The sequence below is a fragment of the Odontesthes bonariensis genome, chromosome 11, assembly GCF_027942865.1.
Source record: "Odontesthes bonariensis isolate fOdoBon6 chromosome 11, fOdoBon6.hap1, whole genome shotgun sequence".
NCBI classification, from domain to species: Eukaryota; Metazoa; Chordata; class Actinopteri; order Atheriniformes; family Atherinopsidae; genus Odontesthes; species Odontesthes bonariensis.
The window spans coordinates 13,615,146-13,633,865 of record NC_134516.1 but is presented as its reverse complement, the minus strand read 5'-3'; the positions used below and the strand labels follow the sequence as shown (position 1 = coordinate 13,633,865).

At 41.3% G+C, this 18,720-nt stretch overlaps 1 protein-coding gene across 2 annotated transcripts in view; it reads left to right on the top strand.

The window, feature by feature from the left end:
- acvr2ab (activin A receptor type 2Ab) overlaps window positions 1-6,457 on the top strand; it is a 53,791-nt gene extending 47,334 nt beyond the window's left edge. For both annotated transcript variants that reach the window (XR_012770598.1, XR_012770597.1), the window contains exons 12-13: window positions 2,822-5,887; window positions 6,079-6,457. The gene's annotated coding sequence lies outside the window, so the exon portion shown is untranslated. The remainder of the gene's footprint in view (window positions 1-2,821; window positions 5,888-6,078) is intronic.
- Window positions 6,458-18,720: the final 12,263 nt, after the last annotated feature.

The following is an 18,720-nucleotide window of genomic DNA, read 5'->3' as shown; positions in this document are numbered from 1 at the left end:
CTTTCTTTACATTCCAGTTCTGATGAACAATTAACGCTTTATCACGCTTTATCTCCTCATCAACTGTAGCCTGCATTCCCACAGGCGCGCACACGTGGTTACTAACGCAATATTAAATAGGGGCGATCACATTTGTTGTTTGGTATTTCTTATTAAATGCATCTCAAACATGCAATTAAAATAAATATAATTATTTAGAAGGGCTGTATGCATGGTTTGCGTGCGCAGGGACAGGGGCAGCGCGAGCACGTTGGGGGTGTTTAGTTGCCTTATTTAATTACTGGAGAGTCTGCACGCGCGTTCTATCCGCGGGAATCAGCATCATGTTTCATGTTCAAGCCTTCCCCTCCCATTTATTATAATGTGAGCTGAGCCCGCTCACGCCCGTGCAGGGAATAGGCTGTTCTATTTTCAAGTTGCACTGAGCACTTATCCGGACACCGCGCGGGCACGACGCTTTGATGTGAAAGGAAGAATCTGTTTTCTTGTTGATTTCTATCCATTTCGGACTGAACACGAATGCAGATGCAGACCCGTGCTTGCTGTGTGTAAACGAACCGAACACTTGCTTTACATTCCAGTTTTCCAGTTTTTGACAAACAGTTTCAAATGTGCTGTCACGCTTATCTCCTCTGCAACTGTAACCTATTTCGTCTCGCCGTCATATCGTGCATTTCCACAGAGGCGCGCACACTGTGGTTATCAACTCACTATTATTTTTTTTTATTGTTATCGATTGTTAAGAAGTGTTGTTTGTTTGTTTTATCTTTTTTCATGGACTCAAATTCCTCCTCCATATCAGAGTGGCCTGAATTTGAATTAAATTCCCGGACTGAGAAAATGGCCCACCCCGGCCCTGGCTCTATATGATTTCAACGTTGTTTCAATGATAATGGAGGGTGCGAAATGTTGTAGCATCAACATCAGAGTTCCACGTTGATTCAATGGCTTTATTGTTGACAGCGGGATGTTGATTTAACATCGTTTCAATGACTATTTGCTATCTGGAAAATGCTGCCAGATGTCAGGCTTTTAGACGATTGAAACATCGAGAGCTTGTTAGTTGATCAGGTTATGGTTTATAATTATGATGCATGGCTTTATATCGGCTGTTCTTTGGCTCAACATGACGTGGCCTGTCATGTCATGGCGTTTCTATATGTGTGGACACATCAGCTGCTGCAGGTTAATATCTCCTGAACGATTTTGATATCACTTTTTAAGCGCTAATAAATTGGCAAGTTATCATGGAAATCCGTCTCACGCACACGTAGCCTACTTGCGTGCCTGCGTCTGGAAAAGCCATGGAAACAGAACGTTCGATCACCTATAAAAGGCCGCTGCGTTCTTTACTTCCTTCCTTTTTACCTGAACTTGGACTGAACATCCACAAAGCTTTGGTAAAAAACCTGCTCGGCCTTTTATTGCTGAAAAAGTTGGAAAATCACCGAAAGAAGAAGAAAAAAGTCAACCTGAAATGATGCCAGCACACGGAGAGGAACACCTGGTCGGAAGACTGCCTGGTGAGCAAAATGAAATGAATGTTTTTCCTTCATATCAATGATTTATTTAATTAGAAATAACTAATTACCCCAAAATAGGAATATTGTCTGTTATGGCACTTAAAGGAGCCATCACTTTTGTGGATATAAAGGTTGTGGAGACATAGAAATTCTCCAGTTTGGCAACATCATTGGTTTACACTGTAAAGTTTCTGGATGTAGCATAAAGTTGATTCGCGTTTATTTGAATTCCCGGGAAAAGTGAAGAATGTTATGGCCTAATGGCGGTTTAGTGATTTAAAAAGAATGTTATTTTTTGGTCGAGAGCATCTGTTTTGTCCAATTTTGTCTCACAAATTTAGAAAACAAAATGGCGACTTAGAGTTTTTTCATAAAATGCTCTGAATGCATTTTTTTGTTGTCGTTGGTCACTATGGAAACTATGGAACTATTAAAATAAGCCTTCTGAACAGACGTCAGAACGTCCCGGCGTCAACCAGCTGAGTTTACGTGATAAATTAAATTTCACTTTGTGGTCTGTTTTTATCAAAATACACAATAATTGGATCTGTTATAAGTGAGCAAACAGCTTTTTGTGCCTCCTCTACTCATTTTTGTACTGATGAAAGTCATTTTATTTTTGTACATTCACCCCGTTGCCGTGTTTTTTTTTGTTTTTTTTTAAACTTCTGCCTTCCTTTGAACTTGTTTCATCTGGGCGTTGTGTTGTTTTTCCCTCTAAAAAATAAAATGCTTTGGGTTGTTCAAAATGAAGTCCCCTATATTTATGCACTATGTATACTGTTTGTGTTGAACCAAATAAGTTTTATTTCTAAGCTAAGACAAATTTAAGTGTTTTAACTCTGAGGTGATGGTGCATGCTGCATGTCTGGTACTGGCGTTCTCGTGTGTGTGTATGTGTGTGTGTGTGTGTGTGTGTGTGTGCGTGCGTGTGTGCGTGTGTGTGTGTGCTTATCAAACCGGTTGCAAAGTCGAGTCTTATGTGAGCTTCCTGCATGAGTTGTTGCCTGTCAGGTCACTGGCTGGTGTACTTGTTTATGTGTGTGTGGTTTTTTTCTTCGCTGTTCTCCATGTTTCGTGGTTGTGCTAGAAAAACGTTTCAAATCCTAAGAATCTGCGTTGTTGGTGGGGTTTTTTTTTAAGCGTATATATCCTAGAGATGCAGTTCTCAATTTAATCTGCTTCAACCACATGAACATACGCACACTTCTGATAAAGAACTATTTACATGTGGTGTTTCAGCACATCCTTTAAAGAGAAGTACTAAAATGTTTGCAATTCAACTTTCTTTCTCGCAGGTCTTGGCGACATCGGAGAGCGTCCTGCAGCTGAGGGATTCCCCGAGCTGCCCCGCATCATCGATGGAGATGACGGTAACAGTCTCGTTATCTATGTCTCCTCAGATGATGAGAACGTGCTGGGAGGTCCTGTTGGTGTAGTTTATCATGATGATGACTTCCCTGACGTCCCTTCTTGGTTGGTAGCCGATTATTTTGAGACTTGGGGTATTGTTGATGTAGAGGACTCTGTTACAGAAAGCTGTTCTAGTGAGGGCTCAGTGTACTCGATCTCTGAGGGAGAAGTTTGTTGGTCTGATCTAGAGGAAAGCGATACAGAGGACTCTGTTACAGAAAGCTGTTCTAGTGAGGGCTCAGTGTACTCGCCCTCTGAGGGAGAAGTTTGTTGGTCTGATCTGGAGGAAAGCGATGTAGAGGACTCCGATTGTTCCGCTTCTGGCCTTGTAACCTCCAGAAAGAGGAGCAGGGAGGAAAGCGAAGAATCGCAGCCCGATGCCAAGAGGCCGAGGAAGAGTTGTGAGTAGAGCTTTGGAGAGGAGCAGTTCTCTCCAAAGCCACCTCCCTCAACCTCTGGCCTCAGCTTCCCACAGAGTCTAGGCTGGGATGTTAAGAGGGCGAGACAAAAGTTGTCATCCAACGCCTTTAGGAGGTAACTGGAGTCTAGCTGGACTGGTAATGCCTTAGGTAGCGTCTTGCACCAGGGTCTTTCTTTATCCGGTCTCTAGATTTTGTTCTTTTAAACTTTAGGAGGTAACATTTGAGTCTAGCTGGACTGGTAATGCCTTAGGTAGCGTCTTGCACCAGGGTCTTTCTTTATCCGGTCTCTAGATTTTGTTCTTTTAAACTTTAGGAGGTAACATTTGAGTCTAGCTGGACTGGTAATGCCTTAGGTAGCGTCTTGCACCAGGGTTTTTCTTTATCCGGTCGCTAGATTTTGTTCTTTTAAACTTTAGGAGGTAACATTTGAGTCTAGCTGGACTGGTAATGCCTTAGGTAGCGTCTTGCACCAGGGTCTTTCTTTATCCGGTCTCTAGATTTTGTTCTTTTAAACTTTAGGAGGTAACTGGAGTCTAGCTGGACTGGTAATGCCTTAGGTAGCGTCTTGCACCAGGGTCTTTCTTTATCCGGTCTCTAGATTTTGTTCTTTTAAACTTTAGGAGGTAACTGGAGTCTAGCTGGACTGGTAATGCCTTAGGTAGCGTCTTGCACCAGGGTCTTTCTTTATCCGGTCTCTAGATTTTGTTTTCTTAAACTTTAGGAGGTAACATTTGAGTCTAGCTGGACTGGTAATGCCTTAGGTAGCGTCTTGCACCAGGGTCTTTCTTTATCCGGTCTCTAGATTTTGTTCTTTTAAACTTTAGGAGGTAACTGGAGTCTAGCTGGACTGGTAATGCCTTAGGTAGCGTCTTGCACCAGGGTCTTTCTTTATCAGGTCGCTAGATTTTGGAAGACAATATTTTAGAGCGGTGTTTTACATTGGGCAGGGCTGGCACAGCCTGCGGTAGCGTCTTGCACCAGGCCAATGTAATGCTGTAATACTAAATGTTATGAGAATGTCGTGTGTGGAGTAGGAAGAGGACTCAAATGCAGGGCACAGAAGGCAGGCATGGCAAACAAAGTGAGCTTTAACTATAACTGGTCTGAGCTAATGAAGACGTCCAGGAATATATAAAAACACAGGAGAGAGTCAAAGAGTGGCGTTCCAAATAAGTAACGTGGCAGGAAGATGAATGGACAGAGTAGCAAAGCACAAAAGGACAGGTGCAGACAAAAGAAGAAGACCCAAAACTGATAAGAAATATCATGTGTAGGTTGTTATTCAGGGGCTAACCTAATGTGTATTTATTCAAAAATGTAGAATTTCTGATACATATTGACCATTTACTGATAGCTTTAGATTTATTTGACCCGTGGATCGGTTATCAAATGTTCCGTTCACCTGTCGGTGAGACCTCAAAGAGATAAATGACAGCTTGCGAGAGAGTGAGAGACGGGGGGGTGGCAGTGTGTCAGGAGAAAGAGCGGGTCATCCACTAATCAAAGGGTTGGTAGTTTGATCCCCACATCCTCAAGTTCAGATGTTGAAGTGTCCTTGGGCAAGGCACCCAAACTCTGGTGTTGATGTTGGGTTGGAGTCAGACAACGTGTCGGGGGACGAGTGGAAATGTTGAGGGATGTAAAAGATTACGTATGGTTTATAAAACTTGTGTTCTGTTATAAGGTGGAATCATCATAATACGTAACGGTGTCGTGGTCACCTGGTAGTTTTCGCTTTGACTGAGTGGTTGCTGCATGTCAGAGAGAAAGAGGGGGACGCACTGAACTCACCTTTGGAATTTTTTCAGGCCAAAGATAGCACTGTGAGCGAGTATGTTGTGGAGTGTTACAAACCGGTTTATCTGCAGGACTCGGCTTTGTAATTCATTTGCAAACTAGATATAATAGTAAGCATTCTCTTCACTGCTACCTGTGTCATGTCACAGTCATATAAGTACAGGAAGCTGGAACTGTCTTACAGGCTAAGTTTCAGGAGGGGGTCCCTCCTTCTGATCCAGGCCTGATTCAAATCAAAGTACTTTATTAATCCTGCGAGGGGAAGTTAAAGGATTTCCCCTCGCAGGATTAATAAAGTGTCCACCTCTGATGTTCCTCTTTTGTGTGAACACATGTCACGCTGGCCTGAGCCCCTGTGGGCTTCCTGCTGATGGCAAAGAAACAACAACTCTGACACCAACGGAGGACAAACTGGAACACCTGAGCTACCGCAGGTAACGTATTGTGCAAAACAGGTGAGTGTATGATTCCGTCTGACTAATGAACCAAATCTACAGAAATGAATGTGTGCTAGCTCACACATGTTGAGTACTTGTGCAGTTTTTCCTTCCTTTTCCTGCTGTGTTTTACCGAGGTGATCATGGATGAGATGAGACTCCAGCGCAGGTCCGAAGGAGAAAGACTGTGGACCCGACATTGCCGTTATGCACCCAGGGTTTCCGTGACGACGAGGAGCTCCCAGCCGGAGGAGAGAAGCTGATGTTAAAAAAAAGCAATAAAGGAGGACTTGGGGTAGGTCTTTTTTAGTGTCACAAAGTCGTGATCAGTTAAAAGGCACATTATATACTGCATTTAGATGATATTAGCTGATATTATAGAACAAAGTAAAGAAACAAGCTGCTATTTTAAAAACAAAAGATGACAAAATGTCACAAAGTTATGCTTAAGCTTAAATCAGGACTTTCTTTCTGTCTCCCTTGTAGCACCACAGTGGACATGGACCAGTCCCAGGAAGCTCCAGCAGCACAGCCGTCCCCTGAACACACTCCAGCACCAAATCTGCTCCCAGACACCGGACTATGGATCGGCCCCAGCTGAAACGATGAAAAGCATCCCACACCGAGCCGTACAGATGAAGCCGTCTCCGTGTGTGAAGTTCCTCACAGACACACAGAGAAGAAGATCTGCTCACCTACACCTGCAGAAATAACACAGTCCAGACAAGACGCAGACAGTTGGGACTGAAAGACAACCAGTGGGACAGTGTTGTTCTTTAAAGACATTATTCGTAAATTATGTATTTAAAACATAATGTTTGCATTTACATTTTACATGCTGCTTTGGTGCTGGAGTCAATAAAAATGAACCGTTTTTACACTTAGCCTCTCCTCTGCTGAATGAAACAATAACTTTGCCGCAGAGAACGACCATCTTCTGATGCAACACTCTTAAAGGGACACTATGTAATTTCTTCCCCCATCTAGTGGTGCAATTTTATTTTGCAAAGTTGAATGAATTTGCTCTCTAGCGCCTCACGTTTTCAAATGTGCGCTGCAACTTCTTGAACTACGGCAAGCGGAATGTGTCAAGATTCAAGAAGCTATAGCTTCAGACTCAAGGTCCATACAAACAAAAAGAAATCAAGACACACAGTACAAAGGATTACATAACACACATACAACAACACTATAAATACAGATGACAGATAACATGTCAGATAACATAACATCTCCTTTGGTGTGCAAGCAATGCAATTAGTTCTATTCCGGGAGTTACCGGAAGTGACGTCGACGCAGCCTTAGCATTAGCCTGCGTTAGCAATAGGAGCATTAGCAGCGGTAAATAAACTCCCGGTAAACTTACAAACTTTCTAATGCCTCGTTTTGTGAGTTAAGAGCCTATGTGTACTACGGCAGAAGTTTGGTAACAATCAGTGCATTATTAGTGGGATCATTTACGAGATAAAATCTATTTAGCATTTTTTTTTTTAAACTTTATTAGTAAATCAACAAAATAACAGTTTACAAATGTGAGCATAACGCCAAAAAGAAGATATCCAGGGGGAGCATAGGAATAATAATAAAAAGAAGAAGATGATGCACTTACAAAAAGAAAGCTAATGAACACAAAGACATATGTGCCAAGGAATAAAATCTATTTAGCATTAGCGGCTGTAAGCCATTTGGCGGAAATGACGTCACAATGACGTCATTTCTGCTTGTAGGCCTGGTGGGGAAATCGCGATTCGAAGTGCTTTATGTCCCTCTCGGCACTTCGTCATTTTTCATAGACCGGAAGGACATGGCAGCCTCCATAGAGCTTACCTGCTCTATGTAGATACAGACAAGTTATTCTTCACTCAGGAGGATAAGTGAGATTTTTGACAGAGATCATTTTACACCAATGAGGACTAACTTATGAATGAATATGTTGATTTGAGCTAATAAATGACTTAATTTATTACATAGTGTCCCTTTAAAAGCAGACCCTGCAAAGCTTTCTGCAGTCTGTGTCAGACACATAAGGAATATTTTACTAATCTGAATTCTAAATGATCAGCTATAACATTTGATTTAGTCTTTCTTTGACTCATAGCCTCATTCCACAGATATGACAGAACAAACATGGGAGGCAGTTTACAGCAGATATCATCCTGTTGGTAGAATGCCTTTAAAACTCAGAAGAAGCTTTTTTTGCTACTAAAGTGCATCAAATTAAATTGTATCATCCAAGAGTCTGTAATTTAACAGGTTTTTCTTCAGGTTTCCTTAACAATGACATGACATCACAGCTCTTTCAGCTGCATCATGTGGAAATATTTCAGGTTTTTTTGCCAGAGGGCTGGCTCAGTCTAATGAATTTATCTGGAAAAATGCATAGTACTGAGGAGGATGTTGTTTAAAACTCCTTAAACCAGCCATCTTCATTTCTGGATATTTGTTATAATAATAGTAATAATAAAAAAAACATTTAAAAAAGAAAGAAAAAATATCTGAAAGGGTTTTAAAGGTTCTCCTGATTTACCTGGAGGTGTATGCTCATTGTCCCAGTGCAGAAGCAACTGAATAGTAGTGGTACCCTGTAAAACACAACGGCATGGGTCTCTGGAAGTTAGAGATATGGGCTGAAAAATGCGCTTCTCATCACTGCCGAAGCTGCCGCCAGCTTTTAGTAACTTAAGACAAAGTTACTCATCATTTACACATCATTTCTGCTACCACTGCAGACACATCTGAAACTTCCAACAGAATACTCAATATGTTACAGCTGTGACAGTAAGGGTGATATTGTGAACACAACAGTGTTCAGATACCCATCTTCAAAGTCAGTCCAACTGGTTAATTCCACTTCACGCCTGTAAAGCTTTACAACTGTAACTTGAGCAGTTTTGATGTTCCAAACACCGCTGACGTTACAGCAGTCACATGACAAATCAGTGAGATGGTACTTTAACAGCTTTGGAAAGCTGCAAACTGCATCCTTATTTTGATCTATCAGAAAGTAACTCCCTGATTTTCCTGCTGTTTTGTTTTCAGGATTCTGCTCACAGCCCAAACATACTCAGAGACAAAGCCCACCTGAGGCACAGCCTGTTCACCCTACTGTCATATGGAGAGTGATACATAACCTTCTGCCTCCCAGCAGACTTTACAACAGTAATGACTGCAGTAGATCAGTTATTTGATCAAACAAGCCTGTGAGACACATAGCTTTATGAGCATATAATCTCTGTGGTCACTCCTGCTTCAGTTGGTGTTTACAGTGACACTCACACACACACATTTATACACACACTTCATAGAAACAGGAAATAATGAGAGTCACCCACACACTGGTTCACTACAACTTACATCACAGTGTAACAACCACATCACAACTATCAGTAGTTTCTAAAAGTTTCATTGTTAAAGAACACAACCTGAGCAGTTACAAATATGTCTTTAATAAATCTACATGATTGTGATTAATAATAAACCTACACACCACAGAAATGATCCAGTCATGTATATATAAATACATCTTAGAAAGTTCAGTATTGAAAATCAATTTAACTCTGACAGAGTGTAAGCATATAGCAGCCTGTAAGATGAGAGACACAGCACAGAGAACATTGAAATGTGGTTTTTGCTGCTTTTTGTTTTTCACGAACAAGGAAATGTTGTCAGGAGTTTAAATCCAAAAACCCTGCTGGTTGTGCAGCAGACGTTATTATCTGATGCTTTTCTGTGTCTTTTTTTAATAACGTGCTGTAATGTTCAATAAAAGACCAGGGGTCCGTTTCACAAAGCAGGTTCAACCAACTCTGAGTCTATTCCTGATCTCTGAGTTGATCTACTCTGAGATAGAAAACCCTGAGTTTTCGGTTCCAGAAACGCTGATTTGAGTGAGGTTAATCAACTCTGAGTAAGTTCATCTTGAGTTTAGCGCATGCACCACCTTTAAAAAGCCAGCATCAATGGAGCCCCGATTCGACGAGTCACCATGGCAACGGGGAAGAGGAGGGGCTACGTTTTTCACCAACCTCGAATTGGAAATCTTAATGCGCTCATACGGCGAGTTTCAACACGTTTTTAGAAATAAGTGCAACACCGTTGCAGCAGCAAAAGTGTAAGTTTAAATGTAGTCCTTTGCAATCACAATAATATTACAGGGAAACTGCTTGAATGGTAGCCCATTCATTTATTTCATTTAGGTGCAATCTCGCGGGGGAGAAGCACACTTGGCAGCAGTTTAAGATGAAATATAAAAACATTGTTCAAACAGGTGAGACCTCGGCATGGAGGTACCTCATTTTGATCATGTTTTACACTGTAAAATAAATATTAAGTGGCTATTTGACTGTGCAGTTATTTTATTCCCAACATAATGCTGTTTTCACACACATAAACTATGTCTTCTCATCTATACCATCCATCCATCCATTATCTATACACCGCTGAATCCGTCAGTCGGGTCGCGGGGGGGCTGGAGCCTATCCCAGAGGTCAATGGGCAAGAGGCGGGGTACACCCTGGACAGGCCGCCAGTCCATCACAGGGCCACATAGAGACAAACGAGACAAACAACCATACACACTCACAGTCACTCCGAAGGACAATTTAGAGTCATCATCTATATCATGTTCTGTTAAATAATTATTTAAACTAACACAGACTTCTACTGAGCCAACAGAAAGAAGGCAGATGCCCGTAAAACGGGTGGTGGCCACCACCTCTAAAGGGAGGGCAGTGGCTGAGGGAATCCACCCCCAAGAAACGATGTCTTTATAAAATATAATAGGCCTATATATGTCTTTTTTAAGCCTATTCATACAAATATGTATTTGTCTTTTATGTCTTTTTTTTTCTTTTGTCCCAACACATTCTGATGGTGCCGCTCAAAAAGATAATTGTCTGTAAATGCAAAAATCTATGCGCGGTCTGATAACCATCTCCGACGAATATTTATTTCTCTGCGCAATAATGCTGCACCTTCATCCACGGGATCATTGTCAAAAGGACATGTTCGTGAAAAAAGTCTCCTCCTACTTTGCCTAATGGACTTATAGAAGTAGAAGAACTCGCTCTGCTGACTGAAGGAATGAGGAAATCAAATGGCGTGTGTGGCTGAAAGAGGGCGGAGACGGAAAGAAACTCAAGGTTTCTTGAATAAAACCTGGTCCCGACCAGGTTAGGTTCAGAGAGTCTGTTACTCCGGTAACTGACCGAGAGGTTAAGTTACCTCTCTTTGTGAAACACGCTAGAGTTACCCCTCTTTCTCGGGGTTGAGTTACCTCCCTTTGTGAAACGGAAAACTCAGGATTTCCCTCATTTCAGGGTTAATCAACTCAGAGTTTTCACTAAACCTGCTACGTGAAACGGACCTCTGGAAATGAGAATGAAATGCGAAAGTAAAGAATCTCATCTAACTGGTGTTGTTTACTTTTACTTCATATGAAGGCTGCACCCATGAATCATCCTTAAGGAAGATATTTGAATGACTTTTGTGTGGCAGTCAGTTTTTCTTCCCTCCACTAAACGGTGTCAAACACAAACACGAGAATATCAAACAGCATTAATTGTTTCTAATCTTCTTCTGCTCTGACAGACTTTACATAACCTGCACTGAACTGCTGAGGAGGAATACTGTGAATAAGCCACAACTTGAGACAGAATAAAATCAACAATAATCTTTAAAAACAAATGTTGGCCAACAATTCAGTTTTTTTTGTCTTCATTCTGCAACTTTTGAAAATACAGAGGTTAAATAATGTAAGTCTCTTTGGCTATAAGCTGTACAAGATCAGTCATTAAGGTCATGGCAGTCCTAAGTTTTTGTCCTAAGAATTTGGATTCTGTCCAAGTTCATGAAGATGTTCCACCTCTGAAAGTTTCCTTCCTTCTGTCTGATTGGTGCAGAGTTTCAGGTGATACCATCCATCATACCTCAGAGGACATTGTTGGGTGTTTTCTATGTAAATTTCAGCTTTATGTGTTTCTGTTAGTCTATCACCCAAATTAAATAATGACCTGGAAGCTATTGAGCAAAAATGCAAATATTTACATATAAATATTAATATAAAAATTATGAACAGATCTAAAATATAAAAACAAGAGGTGTATCTCATGCAGCCAGGGTAGTTACATGATCCCAAGCTGATTTGGAGTCAATTGATCACATAACCTGGCAGCTATTGAGCTAAAATGCTAATATTTACAAATAAAAATGAATGAAAATTATGAACAGATGTAAAATGTAAAAAAGTAGAAATAAAATAAATGCCTTGGAACAATGCCCATGACGCGGCCATCCCACGAGTGGAATGAGCACGCAGCCCTGAGGGGGGTTGAAGCCCCTTGCTCTCATAGGCCAATGATATAGCCTCCACAATCCAGCGTCACAACCGCTGCTTCGTAAAGCTGGATTTACAGTTGACGAGTCGTGACGTCAAAATGACGTTTCAGGCCTGGCGCTTGCCTTGAAAAGACGGCGCAGCGCGTTGTCATGCACCAGTCGATATTTGTAAATTGGCTGCGCCGAGAACGACGAACCGGATGGATCGATCTGAGACCAGGCTCAGTCAAGAGGTGCGTTTGTACAGGCAGCTGTACGAAACTGCAGTGAAAGAGCACAGGGAGCACGTAAACTCCCAAAACTGGTGCACAGAGATGGGCAGAACTTTGGGGAAAGAGGGAGAGTTCTGTAAGAATGTGTGGAAGAAGCTACGGGACAGATACGTGAAGGCAAAGAAGAGGGCAGAGACTCTGTTGATGCCGGGGGCTTCAGACCTTCACTCTATTGACCGAATTGTCTTGGCTCACGAACTTTGTGAAACACACGAAGCATTTCATCTTCCAGAAACTGCAGCAGCATCATTGATGACAGTGTTCCTGGTCTTGACAGCGGCATTGTTTTCTTTTCGACTTTCTTCGTTGTAGAACACTGTAAAATAATAATTTTAATCATCAATACGAACTGAAGGCTTCAAATTGCGGAGATCAGCATCGCCTCACCGCGACCCGAGTCATTGGATTAGAACGGGAGAAAATGAAAAATGATTATGAAAAAAAATACAAAGTACAGTGGGACAAATAGTGACTCGCGTGTATTTCACTGCTCCTCTGACTGAGCCGCTGCATCCTGGCTCCGCTCTGTAGAGTTTTTTTCTTCTAAAGCCTGCGGTGCAGGTGTGTTTTTTCGAGAGAGAAACTTGAAATTGCAAGAGAATTTGTAAACTTAAATTTGGCAAGCTGTTTTACGTACGTGTACATATTAAACCGCAACGTTATTGACACACAGGTAGAAAAGAAGTGGAGAGACTGTTTTGCCAATCAGAATGCAGAACACAATGAAAATCCATGAAGCAGCGAGTCTGTGAAAGGTGAACTGAGCTACAGTGAGGGTTCACTGTAATTCCTTTTTACCAGTTCACTTTCCTACCATGGGCTGTGTTTCCCTCTTGACAAACATAAACAATTCATAGCAGTTTCTGCCGAAACCCAGGATTGAACCATGGACCTTCAGATCTTCAGTCTGACTCTCTCCTAATTGAGCTATTTCGGCTATAAAGGGCTGAAATGGCCATTTTCATTTGGAAACTAAAACCGGGAGCTCGCTCCGTGGAGTTTAGGCGACAAAGCTGTGGAGCCAGATAAAGGCCACAAAAATGCAATAATTGACTGATGTAGAAGAAGCCTCGTGTATTTTCATTAATGCAGTTTTTTTTTAGATAATTCTTTTTTAACAGTTCACTTTCCTACCATGGACTGTGTTTCCCTCTTGACAAGCATCCACAATTCATAGTAGTTCCCAGGGACCTTCAGATCTTCAGTCTGACTCTCTCCCAACTGAGCTTTTTCAGCTACAAAGGGCCCAAATGGCAGCTTTCGTTTGGAAAGTAAAACCGGGTACTCTGTTCTCAGTGTGTGTGTCTGTACACAAATTGACAGATAGCGAACAAGATCCAAGAGAACTCAGAGGCTGGAGTAAAGTTGAATGACCTTTACTGTTGTCTTCATTCTCATGAACAATATTTTTTCTTGTAAAACTGAAATGATACAAAGATAATTACCAATTACTGGATTGTTACTAAAATAACAATGTATTCACAGAAGATGACAATACAATCTGTTAATAACTGTTAATTTAGCAGTAGCAGAATTTACATACAAATAAACCAAACATTTATGTAACAATACACTCCATGAATCTGTGTAACAACAAGATTAACTGAAAATGTAAACTAAACTTACAAGCAATAATTTTCCAAGGCACAAGGAAAGGAAAGGAGACAATAGCAGGAGCTGTGAGCAGGCCGCATGGCATGTAGAAACTGTTGTAGCTGAGGAAGAAGCCTCGTGTGTTTTCATTAATCTAGGTTTTTTTAGATAATTTCTTTTTACCAGTTCACTTTCCTACCATGGGCTGTGTTTCCCTCTTGACAAACATAAACAATTCATAGCAGTTTCTGCCGAAACCCAGTATGGAACCAGGGACCTTCAGATCTTCAGTCTGACTCTCTCCCAACTGAGCTATTTCGGCTATAAAGGGCTGAAATGGCCATTTTCATTTGGAAACTAAAACCGGGAGCTCGCGCCGTGGAGCTTAGGCGACAAAGCTGTGGAGCCAGATAAAGGCCACAAAAATGCAATAATTGACTGATGTAGATGAGGAAGAAGCCTCGTGTGTTTCCATTGAAGGGGAACTCCGGGGAATTTGAAGCGCAATCCCATTGCTAGAGGTTGTCAAATACTGACAGTAGGACACAGACTGGTGCAAATCGGCGCTCCCTGTGCGGCGATTGCGCTGTTTGCGCAGCCTGTCATGATAGCTAAATACGTGGTGGCCAATGGGCAATAATAAACCTTCCACGTAAAACAACAACTTGCACACTGCAGAAACGTTACACCACTTTATAAACCATCCGACAATAAAGTCACAAGCCTTACCATCAAAACCATATGCATGGTTCTCACATTACTGGCATGGGGACGTTACAAAACAACTTTATAAACAGCATGTCACTTACCTCTTGTCGGTAGGCGCGCGCATGTGAAAGCCCAAAAGAGTCAATGGACGATAATCCCATATACAAAACAATTATCTTCTCTAGAAAAAAGTATTTAAAACATTACAACACTATTGTTGTAATTTATTGTTGTTACTGCTGCCATGTTAGCCCTTTGTTACCGAAACAGCTCAGTTGGGAGAGCGTCAGACTGAAGATCTGAAGGTCCCTGGTTCAATTCTGGGTTTCAGCAAAGACTACAATGAATTGTGGATGTATGTCAAGAGGGAAAACCAGCCCATGTTAGGAAAGTGAACTGGTAAAAAGGAAGTATCTCAAAAAACCTAAATTAATGGAAACACAGGAGGCCTCAGCTACAACAGTCAATTATTGCATTTTTGTGACCTTTATCTGGCTCCCCAGCTTTGTCGTCTACGCTCCACGGAGCGAGTTCCTGTTGTTTTTTTTTTTCAAATGGAAACGGCCACTTTAGCCCTATGTAACCAAAATAGCTCAGTTGGGAGAGCATCAGACTGAACATCTGAAGGTCCCTGGTTCAATCCCTGGTTTCGGCAAAAGCCCGATTCGCACGGGACTTGTGTTACCTATGGACCCCCTGTAATTCAGATTAATTGCGGAGAATGTCGTAAGGGTGCTAATAACTGCCCACTTCATTGAAAATGTGATAATATACATGCTTCCAATACTGTTTGGTTGTACTACCTTGTATTTTTACACTCATGATGTCTATGATTTGAGTAAATTACAGACTTTTGCTTGTCCCATCCGAATGCGCCACAAAAAAATACAGAGGTGCGTGGGTAGTTGCGAATTACCAGTGATCCATAGGTAATATTTATCCCGTGCGAATCGGGCTAAAGACTACTATGAATTGGGTATGTTTGTCAAGAGGGAAACACAGCCCATGGTAGGGAAGTGAACTGGTAAAAAGGAATTATCTAAAAAAAACCTGGATTAACGAAAACACAGGAGGCTTCTTCCTCAGCTACAACAGTCAATTATTGCATTTTTTTTGTGGCCTTTATCTGGCTCCCCAGCTTTGTCGTCTACGCTGACTGAGCCTGGTCTCAGATCGATCCATCCGGTTTGTCGTTCTCGGCGCAGCCAATTTACAAATATCGACTGGTGCATGACAACGCGCTGCGCCGTCTTTTCAAGGCAAGCGCCAGGCCTGAAACGTCATTTTGACGTCACGACTCGTCAACTGTAAATCCAGCTTTACGAAGCAGCGGTTGTGACGCTGGATTGTGGAGGCTATATCATTGGCCTATGAGAGCAAGGGGCTTCAACCCCCCTCAGGGCTGCGTGCTCATTCCACTTGTGGGATGGCCGCGTCATGGGCATTGTTCCAAGGCATTTCTAATGGGGAGATATGTGCGGCTGCTAGCTGGACTACGCCTCACACCATCTCCAGATTTTACAGATTGGATGTTACGGTACCCACGTTGGCTCACACAGTTCTGCGCATGGGTTCTGCGACAGATATAAGGCTACCTATGTGACTGTGGTTGTTTTGATAACTGGTCCTCGAGGTATGATTGTCTGGCAATACGGGAGTCTCTATATCCCATAGTGAGATACCAAAACGAATGTTGAAAGAGAACTATAGGTTAAGAAATTAACCCGGTTCTCTGAAACATGAGTGAGGTATCTCACCAGATCATTCTCCTTGCCTGGAGCGAGGAAGAGGTGAACTTTGCTCAGATTGAATAGAAGACATGATGCCCCGGTCTTTTAAGGAGGAGGAAGTCACTCCTCCAAGATCAGTCCGACACGTCTGTCTGCCAGTCAGGACTGGCGTAGTGGAAAATTGCTTCTGGGGAGAAGCACAGGGGGCATGTCCCATAGTGAGATACCTCACTCGTGTTTCAGAGAACCGGGGTTAATTTCTTAACTTATAATGCTCGATATTGCTAGTATCGGATGTCATACAGCTCCATGTCAAAAGAGGCGAACTATCCCTTTAAAGCAGCTCCGAGAAAGCCAAAGTTTTTGTGTTTTTTGCCTGTTTTTTATCATGTTTTGTCCATGTGTCCTTTGCTATGTTATTTTCTGAGGGTTTCCCTTTTTATTTTATTTATTTTATTTCTACTTTTTTACATTTTACATCTGTTCATAATTTTCATTCATTTTTATTTGTAAATATTAGCATTTTAGCTCAATAGCTGCCAGGTTATGTGATCAATTGACTCCAAATCAGCTTGGGATCATGTAACTACACTGGCTGCATGAGATACACCTCTTGTTTTTATATTTTAGATCTGTTCATATTTTTTATATTAATATTTATATGTAAATATTAGCATTTTTGCTCAATAGCTTCCAGGTCATTATTTAATTTGGGTGATAGACTAACAGAAACACATAAAGCTGAAATTTACATAGTAAACACCCAACAATGTTCTCTGAGGTATGATGGATGGTATCACCTGAAACTCTGCACCAATCAGACAGAAGGAAGGAAACTTTCAGAGGTGGAACATCTTCATGAACTTGGACAGAATCCAAATTCTTAGGACTAAAACTTAGGACTGCCATGACCTTAATGACTGATCTTGTACAGCTTATATCCAAAGAGACTTACATTATTTAACCTCTGTATTTTCAAATGTTGCAGAATGAAGACAAAAAAAAAACTGAATTGTTGGCCAACATTTGTTTTTAAAGATTATTGTTGATTTTATTCTGTCTCAAGTTGTGGCTTATTCACAGTATTCCTCCTCAGCAGTTCAGTGCAGGTTATATAAAGTCTGTCAGAGCAGAAGAAGATTAGAAACAATTAATGCTGTTTGATATTCTCGTGTTTGTGTTTGACACCGTTTAGTGGAGGGAAGAAAAACTGACTGCCACACAAAAGTCATTCAAATATCTTCCTTAAGGATGATTCATGGGTGCAGCCTTCATATGAAGTAAAAGTAAACCAGTTAGATGAGATTCTTTACTTTCGCATTTCATTCTCATTTCCTGGTCTTTTATTGAACATTACAGCACGTTATAAAAAAAAGACACAGAAAAGCATCAGATAATAACGTCTGCTGCACAACCAGCAGGGTTTTTGGATTTAAACTCCTGACAACATTTCCTTGTTCGTGAAAAACAAAAAGCAGCAAAAACCACATTTCAATGTTCTCTGTGCTGTGTCTCTCATCTTACAGGCTGCTATATGCTTACACTCTGTCAGAGTTAAATTGATTTTCAATACTGAACTTTATAAGATGTATTTATATATACATGACTGGATCATTTCTGTGGTGTGTAGGTTTATTATTAATCACAATCATGTAGATTTATTAAAGACATATTTGTAACTGCTCAGGTTTTGTTCTTTAACAATGAAACTTTTAGAAACTACTGATAGTTGTGATGTGGTTGTAGTGAACCAGTGTGTGGGTGACTCTCATTATTTCCTGTTTCTATGAAGTGTGTGTATAAATGTCTGTGTGTGAGTGTCACTGTAAACACCAACTGAAGCAGGAGTGACCACAGAGATTATATGCTCATAAAGCTATGTGTCTCACAGGCTTGTTTGATCAAATAACTGATCTACTGCAGTCATTACTGTTGTAAAGTCTGCTGGGAGGCAGAAGGTTATGTATCACTCTCCATATGACAGCAGGGTGAACAGGCTGTGCCTCAGGTGGGCTTTGTCTCTGAGTATGTTTGGGCTGTGAGCAGAATCCTGAAAACAAAACAGCAGGAAAATCAGGGAGTTACTTTCTGATAGATCAAAATAAGGATGCAGTTTGCAGCTCTCCAAAGCTGTTAAAGTACCATCTCACTGATTTGTCATGTGACTGCTGTAACGTCAGCGGTGTCTGGAACATCAAAACTGCTCAAGTTACAGTTGTAAAGCTTTACAGGCGTGAAGTGGAATTAACCAGTTGGACTGACTTTGAAGATGGGTATCTGAACACTGTTGTGTTCACAATATCACCCTTACTGTCACAGCTGTAAAATATTGAGTATTCTGTTGGAAGTTTCAGATGTGTCTGCAGTGGTAGCAGAAATGATGTGTAAATGATGAGTAACTTTGTCTTAAGTTACTAAAAGCTGGCGGCAGCTTCGGCAGTGATGAGAAGCGCATTTTTCAGCCCATATCTCTAACTTCCAGAGACCCA